Here is a 15642-nt window from a genome sequence, read left to right as displayed (position 1 = left end):
TCGTATCTGTCAGCGGTGTGCGAGAACACGTTTTCGAGAAAAACGCGTTTGAAGTTTGGGGGTCCTTTGAAGTCTAGTGTAAAGAAATTTCTTGCTTTTATTCCCGATCTTTTTATATGAAAAGAAAGGCAAATTCCAGACGATTCGTATAATATATGTATTTAAAATCATGTATGAGTAAAACTAATGCTACGTTCACAAAAAGAAAGGCCTCCGCACAGGAAGAGTCGAAAAACAGGTATACGACGGTTCGGAGATCGCACTCTCAGTACGCGCGGTCATCCGAACTGACGTATCGGGGTGATACGTCAGTTTGCTGAACGCGCGTACCGAAAGTGCGATCTCCGAACCGACGTATCCTATTCTTATAACACGCGCGTCTATGCGATATGCATGGTTACGTGGTATGTATCTGTAAAACGAGTGATTTCGTGCATATTTTTGTGTGAATGCAACTATTCTGTGTCATAATTTCATAAGATGTAGTACAAATACGTCCAAGGTCTAGTTTTGGCATGCATGATGAAACACTGTTAGGGGAGGGGGAGGTTCCTCTGCAGATTTTTTGTTTGTTTGTTTGTTTTGTTTTGTTGGGGTTTTTTGACATGAATTACGCTTCAGGCATCAGACGAGAGTTCCTTTGATGTAAAAACAAACAAACAAACAGACAAACAAACAATCAAAAAACCCACTCCATGTTTAGGACACATTATCTTTGATCAGTTTGTATCTAATTTGTATCACGCAAAAAGTGGTTACAATGTATACATGTAATGTGAAAGAGGAGGGGCCTATGAAATTATTGCTTTTTCATTGCAGCCTGCCTCTTCTTTTTCCTCTCATTTCATCTTCTCATTGCTCTCCTCCACCTCGTCTCTTTCCCTTGCAACACTTTAACCCTCTCTCCCACTCTCCAATACTGTAAACAAAAGCCAAAATCACACATCCAAGCCTTGCTATTCTTTGTGATAATTCATGCCGCAATCATGACTGTAATGACCCAACTTTCATTCTTTCTAAGCTGCCATGATGAATACTGTACATTTTAACCCATGAATAAAGATTTTCTTTTACAGCTCACATGCATGGCAGACATAACTCATGATCATTCAGTTGGGTAAAACTCAATTATCAGCTTGCTCATCAGAAATAACAAGCAAAAAAATTACTTAGCCACACGTCTGTCTCACATTATTGTTTTATATACGTTCAGGACTCTGAAACAGATGCAAATTAATTTTCTACGCAGAAACATCCACACACACAAACATGGATTGTACTTGTTCACACAAATAATAAAAGGTGTATTGTCCTACAGACCCCTACAGACTTAAATGATATTCAAGTAGTACTATGAATATCATTTCAGTTCCAATTATATATGCTGACATTTTAGTGTGCATAATATTATGATTTCCTCACGATATGAGATCACAGTACATAGAAGAGAACAACAAGACAAAACAAAGAAAGTGAGTCTTGAGGCAAGGCTGCATTAAAATGCAGCAATTTTTATTTCATAATCAATCCATATCTCACATCCAAAAAGAAAAGAAAAGGAATGAACATGTTCTTAACTACAATGGTAAAATTTCATAAAAATTTTTTGAATTTACAGAATGATCAAGATGTCTGTGGTAAAATAAATATTGATTTAAATTCATTGATAATGAATATGTCCTTTAATACAATGGTTACATTTCCTCGAGATTTTTAAATGTGCAAATCAAAATGTCTTTGGTTAAAGAGATATTGATCTAAATCAATTGTTAAACCGATTTTAACATGAAAAAATTGTACACAATACAGTTTATATTGAAAAACATTCTGAAACATTCATCAGATGGAAATGGCTTAAAGCAGAAGGCCAACTTCCTCCTAATATTAGTGAATCTCTAATAACTCAGGTCTTAGGGCTAAAAAAAAAAAGTACATTGTATGATTTGAGTTGTTATTATGTGCATGTTTGTGATTGTACTTTCATTTCGATATAACAGTAATATCTACGCAACGGTCCTACAGAAATCAAACCACATTTGGAAGGAGGAATAAAGCTGTTACATGTACATCTTTCACATGAAAAAATGTGACAATTATTGTTAAAGAAATATCAAAGCTTATGATATCATAGAATATTTAATAGCTATAGAATAGACAAATCATAACATGGCGAATTGTGGTGGGGAGATAAATTATCAAAAATTTGAATACATAGACTAAATTGCTTTTGCATGCACAAACAACTGTAGGCACCATAGGCAAGCAATAATTAGGGAGAAGTTGGTCAGAGCTGACATTTTGCTGGGATGGATCTGATGTCTGATGGTGCTTCATTGTTCAATTCTGGTACAAAGTGTGTATTGGTATCTCTTGAATGCGGTCCATGTTCTTGGTGATGCCAACTGCAAATGAAGAAAACAAAAAGGAAAACAAGATACACATGGTGCATAAATATTACATTTGTTTTATCATATTTATTAAAAGACTGAATTTATCATTTCTTTGAAAGGACAAGACGTCATCCAGCTTACAACTCATGGTGGATCCATGCGTGGACATATGGGATGTAAGATGCCCTTGTTGTTTTTGTTTTTTTTTAACAAAAAATCAACAGAAAAAACTGGAGGACGTGCATGTGGTCCCCCCCCCCACACACACACACACACTTTACAGAATTCCTGGACCCACCCCTGACAACTGTAAAAAAAAAAGTAATGGTACATATTAGCCAGGATGCTACATTCTATGCTTGTGTATAGTTGATATCATCCTTTTTATTTGTCATCATATGACAGCAATAGCATCATTTATTCCGGATTACTAATGGTTATTCCAACAAGATTGAGTCAGCAATATCTGGTTGGGTTTCCCGATTAGATTAAGTGCTTTACAAACACTCACCAGTGAGAAGTTGCAGGTCAGAGATGACATTCTGCGGGATGGATCTGACGGTGCTTCATTGTTCAATGCTAGCATATCTCTTGAATGCAGTCCATGTCCTTGGTGATGCCAACTGGAAATGAAGAAACAAAAAGAAAAACAAATACACATGGTGCACAAACATCTTATTTGTTTCCATTATATTTATTGAAAGATTGACTTTATAATTTCTTTTACTAAGATTAACCTTTTAATAGCACAATTTTCAGGTAGCCCTTTGTAAATGTCCACAAACAAGAGTTGTTTTTTTTTTTTGCCCAGCAGAGATCGGACAGATTGATGATCTGCATCAATGCAAAAGCAGTCAAACGGTACATGCATTCTCATTTGAAAATTGCTCACAGATTATCACTCTGCTTGGAAGGTCCAGGTACAATTTGCAGACAAGCTACATTCTCCAGTTGTGTGTTAGCCATTTGCTACAATATGACAAGAAGGATAACATGTCATCCAGATTGCAACCAGTGGTTAATTCATGTGGGGCACATCAGGTGTAAGATACCCTTTATTTTTGTCTTTTTTTAACAAAAGAAATAAACAGAAAAACTGGAGGACGTGCGTGTGGCCCCCCCCCAACTTTCACAGAATTCCTGGACCCACCCCTGACAACACAAACACTGGTACATGGTAGCCAGGATGCTACATTCTTTGCTTGTGTGTAGTTTATGCCATCCTTTTTAATTGCTATTAAAGTGTATAAGACAGCAATAGCATCATTTAATCTTAATTACTAATGGATTTTCCAACAAGATTAGTGCAGCAATATCTGGTTGGGTTTCCCAACAAGATTAAGGCTTTACAAACACTCACTAGTGAGAAGTTGGTCAGACACATTTTGCTGGGATGGATCTGATGGTGCTTCGTTGTTCAATTCTGGTATTGGTATCTTGTGAATGCAGTCCATGTCCTTGGTGATGGCAACTGGAAATGAAGAAGACAAAAAGAAAAAGAAAATACACATGGTGCATAAATATTACATTTTTTTTAATCACATTTATTGAAAGATTGACTTTATCATTTCTTTGTCATCCAGATTACAACCCATGGTGGATCCGTGCAGGGACACATGGGGTTTAAGATGCCCTTTTTTAAAACAAAAACTAAACAGAGAAAAACTGGAGGATGTGCACTTGGTCCCCCCCCCCCCCTCCCCTCCATATTTAGAGAATTCCTTGACCCACCCCTGACAACTGCAAAAAATACTGGTACATGGTAGCCAGGATGCTACATTCTATGCTTGTGTATAGTTGATATCGTTCTTTTTATTTGCTATTATATGACAGCAATAGCATAATTTGATCCGGATTACTAATTGATATTCCAACAAGATTGATTCAACCATATCTGGTTGGGTTTCTGAACAAGATTAAGGCTTTACAAGCACTCACCATTGAGAAGTTGGTCAGAGCTGACATTCTGCTGGGATGGTCCATGGATCTAAAGGTGCTCCTTCACTGTTTAATACTAGCATTGGTATCTCTGGAATGCAGCTGATGTCCTTTTTGATGCCAACTGTAAATGAGGAAAACAAAATATACATAGTGCATATATTTTTCACTGTTATTATCATATGTCTTTTAAAGTTGAATTTATCTTTTTTTTTTGTTAAGATTAACCTTTCAATAACACAAATTTCAGATAGCCCTATGTAAATGTCCACAAACAAGAGTTTTCATTTTTGCCCATTAGCAGAGATCGAACAGACTGGTGATCTGCATTAAATGCAAAAGCAGTCAAGCGGTACATGCATCCTCTTTCCATGGTCAATGGCATGTGCTTATGAAGAATACAAAAACATCATTGGAAGTAAGGCAAAAAAATAGCATTTGCTGATAGGCTTACAAACTCTTTTGTTACGTATAGGGCACCCGAATGGTGTCAGCAAGTCAATTTTTTTTTTTAACTCAGTCTTGCTGGCTACACACATAGATCTTCAGTTTTGCAGCAAAACAAGAGCATTATGAAATTGGAAAAAGTAACTAACACAAAATACAAGCAGATGTGACACAGAAAAAGACAAGATACTGATAGAAGGTCTAATCTGTTCATTATTTTTCTTTTGTAGGCATAACACAAATAAACATGAATTAAGGCTACACAAGTACACGCTCATGTCTTTATTTTGAAAACATGGTATACCAGGTTGTGCTGTATATGAGTTGACACCATGAAAACCTAATATACCTTGGTAGTACCAGGCACTACTTATAAGCTACTTCTAACATTGCAGCACAGTTATGAAGTTATTAGAGGCATTGAATAAACACACACACTGTATACTGTCCATACTTTTACTACAAGTATGTATTCATTTGTGTGCGCACAATCTTACCTAAGTCCGACAGGTAAATGTTATCATCATCGTCATAATCAGAAGTATCATCTTCGTCACTGCTGTCTGCGGTGCTTGTGTTTCCATCATCGCTACTGCTTTCAGAATTCTCTCCCCCATACACAGCAGTAACTGTGCCTTTCCACAGTTTCCTGTGCCATTGCATTGACACACGAACTCCAAGTGGGAAGTCGTGGGAAGCATGCCCTTCCTGAATTTCAGCTGATCAACAGCTACGGTATTTCTTGTACAAATGTACCATCTTTGTCCCAAAGGACTTCAACATCTGTTGGTTTCCCTGAGGACAAAGACCTGTAACAAACAAAAACAAAAACATTCACTACAAGTTTATTAAAACAATATTTTATATTTTAGCAGAAATGCTTTACATCAAGCCTATCTAGTGGTCTATTTTTACATTGATCATAAAAATGCAAAAGCACAATTCAACTCATTTTATAAATGGATACAGGGCGAAGATTCCCTGTGCTTATGGTACTGCAAAACTACTCTCTAGAATGTGTGGGCACTATAGCCTAGCTAGGATAGATCTGACAATTGGAACATTGCATTTAGACCTCATAACTTATATTTTAATTGTAGTGGAACATCAGCGTATTACTATTCCACAGGAGGGGCTTACTCGAGTACTGCCCTCTGGCCTGTTAACACACTAAAACCTTCATTGCAGTGATTTTAATATTACGGAGACTTGGCACTCACAGTCACAGTGACAATGCATGCGATAAAAACATACTCGGTACCGGTACCGTACAAAGCATTTGCAGTTGGCTAGATCTCTGAACAGCACACATGTATTTATGGGCCAGCATAATTTAATCCTACTCCTAGAGTCCTAGGAATCCTAGTATCAGATAAATTTACAGACGTTGGTAAAAATATTCATTTTTACTATAGCCAGTAGGCCCTATAGGCCCTACTACTAGATCCTTGGCTTACATTGGCAAATTCACATGAGATACATCAAGTTACACTCAGATTTGGGTGTTTTTCTTTGTGTGTGTACTGTTTGCAAGCTTGGGGCTCAATCGGCCATAGTAGAACCTATCATCGCATCAGAACTGTAGGGCCCTACACTCAATGATGAACCAGCGATTAGCGCCTCTCTCTAAATTGTTGGCTGGTGACTACGTACTTGTTAGGCTCGTCTACTCTTAGTCTTATACTTCGCTTAGTAATCTCGTACTTTTTGTGGTAATTCCCAAACAACTCACCCTGAAGTGTTAACAGTTTGGCATTGCCCACACCCACTACGTATGAGGTCCATATAAGAACCATAAGCACATAAAGCCAACTCAACGAGATCATTGTGAACGTTGTTTTGTAGACTAACGTTAGGGTCTATGATTTAAACCCTATACTTTAATACGGGTACTAGAGGATCCCTTTGTACCCACATATTTATCTATACACAGGACTACACCTAACAACACAACGAAATATTTTGGAAAACCCACGACAATCTGCGTATTTATCTTGACAAGTGACAATCTTACGGATAGAGCTTGCTTGGGTCTGTTCATTTTATTTGAAATTGCATGATTTCATAGCTACTCATTATAAAACTCACCGGTTCTGGGGAAGGTCCGGTTGACGCTCCATCGTCTGCTTCTGCCACTTCTGGCTGATACGACACCTTCTCTGAACGCGACTGGAAGATTCGCGCCCACTCGAACCGACGTATAGCGATACGTCGGTTCGGATGGACGCCTTCAGCCAATTCGCGTTCAGGCAAAATGACGTATATCAAATTTCTCTATTAAAAACACAAAATCCGGTTTCCAAATTTTGTGAGTAGAAAGAGTGTGTGCTGGGCTTTCTTAAAACGGCAAAATCTGAAATTCGAAAAATTTACCGAATTTTGACATATACGACGGTTCGGATGGTCGCCGACGACATGAATACGTGCGGTAGAAACTCGGTGGGGAATGGGAGGGGGGGGGGGGGGGGGTATGTGTTGCGCGTACATGCGTGCCCTCGACCTCGTTCTCAGCGTGCATTAGCGGCGGAGCGCGCAGCTGGGAAGGAACCGGATAAGTCAGTCAGTTTTAGGCCATACATAACCCGCCTAGCTTGTGTGTTTATCGATCTACAAATACCGAAGTGATCCTAACAGTCGAACTCGGTCTCGGTATGTGCATTATCGCAACGTTCTTACATCATCCATACGTTTAGCCAAACGAATGTATTTTTCAAAGCAATTTATCAAGCATAAAAATGACATCAAGAGTACGTGGAAGGTGATAAATGAAGCGCTTAACACTAAAAATAACATCGAACCACCTAGGCATATTATTAATAATGATAAGTATATTGTAGAGGAAGCTGATGTGGCAGAAGTATTCAATGAATACTTTGTAAGCACAGGACCTAATCTTGCCAGCAGTATTCCGCATTCAAATACTGATTTTTATTACTTTCTAAAAGACCAGAATCAGCAGTCTCTTTTTTTTTTGAACCCGTCATTGAAGAAGAAATCAAAGATATCGTGCAAAATTTGAACACTAAGAAAAGCTCTGGATGTGATGGAATCACCAATTTTCTCCTTAAAAACATCATTAATGAAATAGTTATACCATTAACACACATTTTTAATTTATCGTTATTTTTTATTTTAATTTATCTACTGGCATAGTTCCACAAAAAATGAAAATAGCTAAAGTAGTACCAATTTTTAAAAAAGGAAAAAAAGAATCTGTGACAAATTATCGCCCTATATCTTTGTTAACTTCATTTTCAAAACTTCTTGAAAGGTTGGTATATACGCGCACACACAAATTTCTCGAAAAGTGTGAAGTTTTTTGTAACTCCCAGTTTGTTTTTAGGAAAAACCACAGTACGACCCATGCCTTACTCACTTTTATCCATAAAGTTGCTCATGCTATAGATGATGTCTCTCACACTATTGGAGTTTTTCTTGATTTTTCGAAGGCCTTCGACACAATTGACCACGATATTTTGATTTACAAGCTACGACATTATGGTATAAGTGGGAAGGCTTTGGACTGGTTTCGAGATTATTTATCAAACAGAAAACAATTTGTGAGTATAAATGGCCGTGATTCTCAGTTAAAGTTAATTTCATGTGGTGTTCCACAGGGCTCCTTACTAGGCCCACTATTGTTCATTTTGTACATTAACGATCTTCCTAGTTCCTCGCGAATTCTTTCCTTTATATGTTTTGCTGACGACTCCAATCTGTTTTTTACACACAGAGATCCTTATACTCTTGTTAACACAGTGAATAAAGAACTTAAATCTGTGCAATCTTGGATATACGCCAACAAATTTTCACTTAATATTGATAAAACTCATTGTATGCTTTTTAGCAATAGTCTTAAAACCCTTCCTTTTCATAGTAAGTTTAATGAAACTGAATTAATTCAAGTTAGTAGTATAACATTTTTAGGGCTTTTTATTGATAGTGATTTATCTTGGAAATCCCACGTTAGTTATTTAAGTAATATTCTTTCTAAAAATACGGGTGTTCTTAATAAACTTAAGAGTGTTTTTCCAAGTCAAATTCTGCTTAATCTTTATTCCACTTTGATTACTCCGTACCTTAATTATGGTATTCTTGTGGGGGGGGGGGGATGCAACTAGAAATCTTCTTGATATACTGTTCCGTATTCAAAAACGTGCCATCAGAAATATCAACCATGTCGGATATTTGTCCCACACGAATGATTTATTTTTGAAAAATAAAATACTGAAAATATCAGACCTGTTCAGTTACAACGTCGGCATATTCACGTACAAATTTTCTGCCAACGAGCTCCCGGATGTTTTTACTCGCATGTTCAGAAAAAACTATTTGATTCATAATTATCCTACCCGCCAAAGTGACGCATTTCACCTTCCACGTACTCGAACAATTTTCGCTAAAAAAACGATAATGTATACGGGCCCTAGATACTGGAATGACCTCTCCCCCGAAATAACAAGCTGCTCGTCTTTATATTCCTTTAAACGTGAATTAGAAGAGTTTTTATCGAGTGCATATTTTGCAGACACTGAATAGTCGTAATGTCTTATGTAATATTGTGGTATGTTATTGTCCAATCAAACATTTTGTCAACACGTTGCAGATTCCATTTCGGGTCTTGCCATCAGGCTCTCTGAATTCATCATTCCACATTCTACTTCGTTTCCCTCTCTTCCTCCTTCCCTCTACCCCTCTCTAACTTTCTATGCAGAGCTTGACGGCAGGCACCAAATGGCTTAATAGCTGTACATGTTACTTTTTGTGTCTTACTGATCATATCCTGATGATAGTTTTAATGCAACAATAGTTTATAGTATATATACCAAAGTAGGCTTTACAATAATGATGGCTCGGTCACAGTAAGTTCATATTAATGTATAGTTTGTTTGTTTTTCTTCTTCTTTTTTATTACATAAAATTTGGCAACCTCACATCATCATTTTGGTCTTATCTTCTATCCGTTCTCCATTCTTACAGCCAAACAAGCTAGCTTTCATATAGGTCCCGTCATACTTCTCTTTGATCAACCCCATTTCGATTTCGATTTTGACCAGTTATCATTACATGTAATTACTGTGTTATCACCATGTATATTGTTTGTTTTCTGCACATTGTTCACAAGGTAAAAGAACTTGTCTGGTTTCTGTTGTAATGTTCATAAATGAGAAGTATGAAAATAAAATGAATTGAATTGATCGTCCTAACGTTAGTAGACTTCTGCTACATGTCCTTATGTGCGGCGGTCACAGTTTGTGTACCTATCGAGTCAGGCAAACTGACGTGTCCTCTTTTAGAAAGCTCTCCGGCTAGCTCTATCGGATCTCGGTGAGTACGTAATGCTAATTACTAATCTAGTGACGTTAGGTTATAAACATAATTACTCGCTTTGATTTTGATTCCCGTGATTTTATGATGTTCACTCGGGTGTACACGTACAATACTTGAAATGTGGCGTGATGCAATTGCGGTGTGACCGTGAAGTGAGTCCCAAAATGTTCGCAATTTTGGCCGAAAAGATCCAATTTGAACAACACGTAACTGTTAGGTCTAGCCTACTACTAGTATTTAAAAAGTAGGCCGTTTACTGACATTTGTAGTGTTACGCAGAGGCACTGTGAGGCCTAGGGCAATATGAAGACGTTGCTCCTATAAAGCCTTATATAACAACTTAAAATTGTTAATTACGTACCGCTTACTAGAGTAGGCCTTAGTTTTCTACATTTCTTCCTACGGGTGGTTAGGGTCGTTGCGATATCTGCTTAAACACGTAAAATACCATAGACTTTCACCGCGGGGAAGCTGTTCGCGAACAGTGAAGACTTGAATATCTTGCCTATGACGTCACCAGAATTTAAGCTTTTGGCTTAGCCGAATCGCCCGACTTAAAGGTGCATGGTCCCGGTATAATGCGTACGCGGGCGCACGGCGCAAGTTTCCTATAGAGACCTACGCTATCGACTCCTCTTTACCGCTTACGCTTTGGCCCACTTTCCCGAGTCCGAAGAAGTCCGATTCACTGTACTGATAGTCAGTGGTCCGATCACAGTTCGGCTCATGATTCGGCTGAGGGGGATGACAGCTTTAGCGAACTTCTTTGTGATGTCATAATAACAAGCACTAATTATGCACGCACCCTGGCATTACTACAGACTGCGCGATGCGCAGAGAAGACAACCTACGCACTTTACTCTTGATGACAGCTCAACTTCGGTAATCTTCGTATCAGTGCTAACGGTGATGGGCAGTATCATGAACAGCGCCCTCTATACTACCGGGACTATGCACCTTTAACTAAATGTCCTAAAGTTTATGGAATACCGTTTAAGCAATTTTCGTAGCTAAGCAAAAATCTTAGACAAATTGCTTAGACTTAAGCAATTTGTCTTAGAAGTTTATGGAATACCGGCCCTGGTGCACACTTTCACACTTTTAATGAATGTTATCAATTCTTGCAGAAACACACGCACGCACACCCAAATTAAAGTCTTGAAAATTCCCCTTCCTATCACTTTTTTTTTTCTCCTATGCCACTATCGGGATACCCTGTACAATTACGCACTCTTAATTTGGGCCACCGACAATAGGCGATATCGAGTCGATATCAAGTGATATCGTTCGATACCTGCGATATCGAGCCTCTCAGGCTGGGACAGTAACTTCCGGTTATTGATTTGCGTGTGTGCTTTTCTATAGGCGAACTTACAAGCTTTGTTTTGGTCCAAAGAAACATAATTGTTATGACTTTAGTTTGTTTATTTCCCGAATATAACTATCCATTACACCATGGGGTTTTTCTGTGAGGCAGCAGAGTGTACTTCTGACGATGCTAAAAGGAAAAAAAAAAAAAAAAAAACTGGACAAATATTCGTGCTCCGAGCAGTAGAGGTGCACCACATGCACAGGCCGCGAATATTTTTTCCGTACATGGAAACGCTATCGGCCTACTCTCTGTGTACACATGAAACGTATTTATTACTATACGTATTATTATTATTATTGTGTGGATCGCGTGTGCATGCAGCGCACGCCCGATGCAGCAAGCTAGCTACTAGTACGTGTGTATGTGTGTGTGTGTGTGTGTGTGTGTGTGTGTGTTGTGCATGTACAAACGTTCGTGCGTAAACATGTCACTGCATTCACGAAATGCGTCCGATCAGTGAACAACCATGCTCGCCATGACGCGGCGCCGGCTACCTTGGCTGAAAATCACGATGCACGATGAATAATGTCCCGTAGCGTTTCCATGTACGGAAATAAATGTTCGCCGGTTAGCGCATCGAGCTAGCTAGCACGCATGAAACCGGAAGTTACTGTCCCAGCCTGAGAGGTTTGATATCGGAGGTATCGTACGATATCGCCTTGATATTGCCTATTGTCGGTGGCCCAAATTGCTGTAGAGATGGCGCTGTTCATCCTGTCGGTCTTGGGGGCCTTCTTTGCCTAGTGTCGGTATCGTGAGTCTCTTTTTTTTTTTTTTTTGCGTAGTGTCGGTCTCGCGAGCCTTGTTTGCGTAGTGCCGAACTGTGGGCTCGATATGCCTCATGTCGCACTTAATATGGGCTGTGTAACTCGTGGGCCTATATTACTTGATGTCGAACTCGTTGGCTGTATAAAGTGGGCTGTATGACTTGTGGGTTGCATGACTCGAGAGCTCTATGACTTGTGGGCTCTATATGACTTGTGGGGTGTATAACTCGTGGGCTGTATGACTTGTGGGGTGTATAACTCGTGGGCTGTACAACTCGTGGGTGTCGGTCTAGTGACGTGCACCCCGGAGAAACGCTCTGGGAAACCCTCAATTGCCTACCACACCGGCACCCAGACTCACATGGCAGCAGCAATTATCTGCAACATTTCAATATGTCTCACCAATCTCTGGCTACCTTGGCGCTCCACCTTCAGTTTGATAGGTTGGACCTTCCCTTTGAGAATGCGGGGGCTGCTGCTGGCAGGGAGACCGTGGTTAACTATCCGGTATGTGGAAGTCATCTCCAAAAAGCATCTGCTTGTAAGATAAAATGTGGATGCAGCTTTAAAGGGGAAGTCCATACTGAAAATCGGTTCGTGTTAACAGACGTAAAAAATAATAACAATAATTAAAAGACAGTGGAACTTTGAGCAAATTCTGATCAAAACTAAAAATAAGGTGTTGATTTTTTGAAGTTACAATCAATCAAACACAAATTGGTAATTTCGTTATTTCACAGGCGAGCTCACATCCTGTTTGTTCTGTACTATGAAATGAGAAATTTTCAATTTCTCATAAGTACATTTCCAACTAAGTATGCAGACTTAAAGGGGATGGCTATACATCCCCTTTAGTAACTGATCAGTGGGAATCAGTAGGTATGCTGGGGGATGATTGTTCCAATCCTTGTGGTATTCATTTTAGAGTACTTTATATATCTATATAGTTGTGTGAAAATTATTTGCTTCAGAATGGTCTCATATTCCAGTAATGTGCAGTTCACTGTTTCCAGGTTAGAATGCCTGTACAGTGACGGGGCGATTGTTAACAGGCCGTTATGTTATGTTATGTTATGTATGTATGTTTGTTTGTTTGTTTGTTTTGTTTTGGTTTGTTTGTTTGTTTGTTTGTTTGTTTTTTTTTTGGGGGGGGGGGGAGGTCTATTCGAACACGAAACGTACCCCTTTGACTCGTTGCTCAGTGTGTACTGTTACCCAGATTGCCGAATCAATTTGATGGACACCAAACCTGAGCGCTACACAGTAGAAAAATAATTTGCGATTCTCAAATTTCTAGTCAGTTCTAAAGGATAGGGCCCTATAACATTTGGAAGGCAGAAAAACAAATAAACATAAAAAAGTTGCGTGTATGCATATGTAGGACTGCCTTTCAACTTTTTCCAAAATAAGATTATATACCGTTGTGCTACATACGTGGAGATTACCGGGACTATAGTGGATAAGCACTTGATATCCGTTCCTCATTTTTCTTCTTTTAGCAATTCTTTTCTTATTTCTTTCAGGAGAAAAAATAAAACAAACGTTAAGTGAGAGGTGCTCAAACTTACGAATTAAGAATATTTGGGCGCATGTTTGTTGGACCTTATACATAGGATAGGATATGTATAATATAATGGACCTTATATTATATAATATTTTCCGGCATGTTTGTTGGACCTTATATATATTGCATATTTTGAAAAAATGCACATTGCAGGAAATATCATGCATGGTCTTTTCCTTATCTCTGTCTTTCATACTAATCCTTCCTGTATCAAAACTGGCTAAAAAACAAAAACAAAACAAAACAAAAACAAAATTTATAGAACATCCCAAATAGTTAGACATTTCTATCCAATATCAAGAGTTGCTCTAAGTTTCTAATCCAAATGTGGAGTTCATGTATGGAAATCGCGCTGGATTTATAAACGATAAGTCAGTGGTAAGGTATCTGAGTAATTTGTATCCAAGCCTCGCTTGTTCCGTCTTTATACATGAAAAGGTAAATTTAACAGGGTCTGCTTGTGTGTGCGACGCTGGCCTTGTTTCTTGACCGATTTGTTTTTTTCAAATCTTGTATGTAAATGTATCACAGTCAATTCTGTACACCTATACCTATTTGATAATGCTGCCCTCGTTGTTCCACCTTTTACAGGGTCAAAGTTCACCCTGATCATGTCAAAATTTGCAGAAGTGCTTATTTATGCAATAACTTGATTGTTACTCAGTGGATTCTATTCAAACTTGCTAAGGAGATGTATGGGTGGTCATTCTACATGAAGGACACCAATGGACATTTCTTGTGTGTGCTCTATCAGCCACATTTCTTATCAGATTTTCTTCAAATTTGGCAAAAAGGTGCATTATAGGGCTCACACGGGTAGATAATTCCCCACAGAGACGTGTGTTAAAATTCAAATTTCAAAAAATTCTGTAAAACAGCTGGGAGAAATGAGGTGTTTCATCTTCACTAACCTGGATAAGTGAGCTACACCCTGTCATCCGTCAAATTTACAAGGCAGGTTCTACGGCTCAAACTCTCTCCAAGGGTCCGCAAAGCCAGACTACGAGTTCTTGTCACTCAAAACATCACCTATTTTCCGTACACGTACCCAATGAAATATAGTCCCCTCAAATTTCATGAGAAAAGCTTACATCTTCCAACCAAAATGCAGTTTGTGGAGGAATTCGAATTCATACTCAATATCTACAGCTATTCATTTTTTTTTTGCCAAACTGCATCATTGATTTTTAATGACTTTTTTTTCTTCATTCATTTATATTGGTATTTTTGGTACGAATTTGTGAAAGGGTCTGAGACATTCCATCTTATTTACAGGTGTGAGCCCTATAGTGAAATGAAGATGCCTCTATTGTTTCTGGTGGTGGCGCCCTCGCTTGTTCTGTCTTTATATATGAAAATGTAAATTTAACAGGGTCTGCTTGTTTGTGCGACGCTGGCCTCGTTTCTCAACCGATTTTTTTTTTTTTTTTTTAAATTTGGTATGCAAATGTATCATAGTCAAATCTATACACATATACCTATTTGATAATGCTGCCCTCACTGTTCCACCTTTTACAGGGTCAAAGGTGACCCTGATCATGTCAAAATTTGCAGAAGTGCTTATTTATGCAATAGCTTGATTGTTACTCAATGGATTTTATTCAGACTTGCTAAGGAGATGTATGGGTGGTCATTCTGAATGAAAGGACCCAACAGTTTGTGGTGACGGCGCCCTCAGTGTTCCGTCCTGGATGCCAATGGACATATGTACTTGTGTGTGCTCTATCAGCGACATTTCTGGTCAGATCTTCTTCAAATTTGGCAAAAAGGTGCGTTATAGTGAAATGAAGATGCCTATATTGTTTTTTTGGTGGTGGCGCCCTCCCTTGTTCC

General features: G+C 38.6%; 1 long non-coding RNA gene and 1 pseudogene across 1 annotated transcript; both read right to left on the bottom strand.

Moving 5' to 3' along the window:
- Nucleotides 1-15642, bottom strand: part of LOC140245738 (eukaryotic translation initiation factor 2D-like) — a 335728-nt pseudogene that overhangs the window by 60681 nt on the left and 259405 nt on the right.
- LOC140245740 (uncharacterized) lies at nt 2175-5910 on the bottom strand. The gene is made up of 5 exons (XR_011902365.1): nt 5273-5910; nt 4329-4452; nt 3751-3861; nt 2902-3013; nt 2175-2402 (listed from the first exon to the last, which is right to left on the bottom strand). It is a non-coding gene; the product is annotated as an uncharacterized lncRNA (long non-coding RNA).

This window comes from Diadema setosum, unplaced genomic scaffold (assembly GCF_964275005.1).
Source record: "Diadema setosum unplaced genomic scaffold, eeDiaSeto1 scaffold_26, whole genome shotgun sequence".
Taxonomy (NCBI): Eukaryota; Metazoa; Echinodermata; class Echinoidea; order Diadematoida; family Diadematidae; genus Diadema; species Diadema setosum.
Note: the sequence above shows the minus strand (reverse complement) of the source record. Positions and strands in the feature narration are given on the sequence as shown.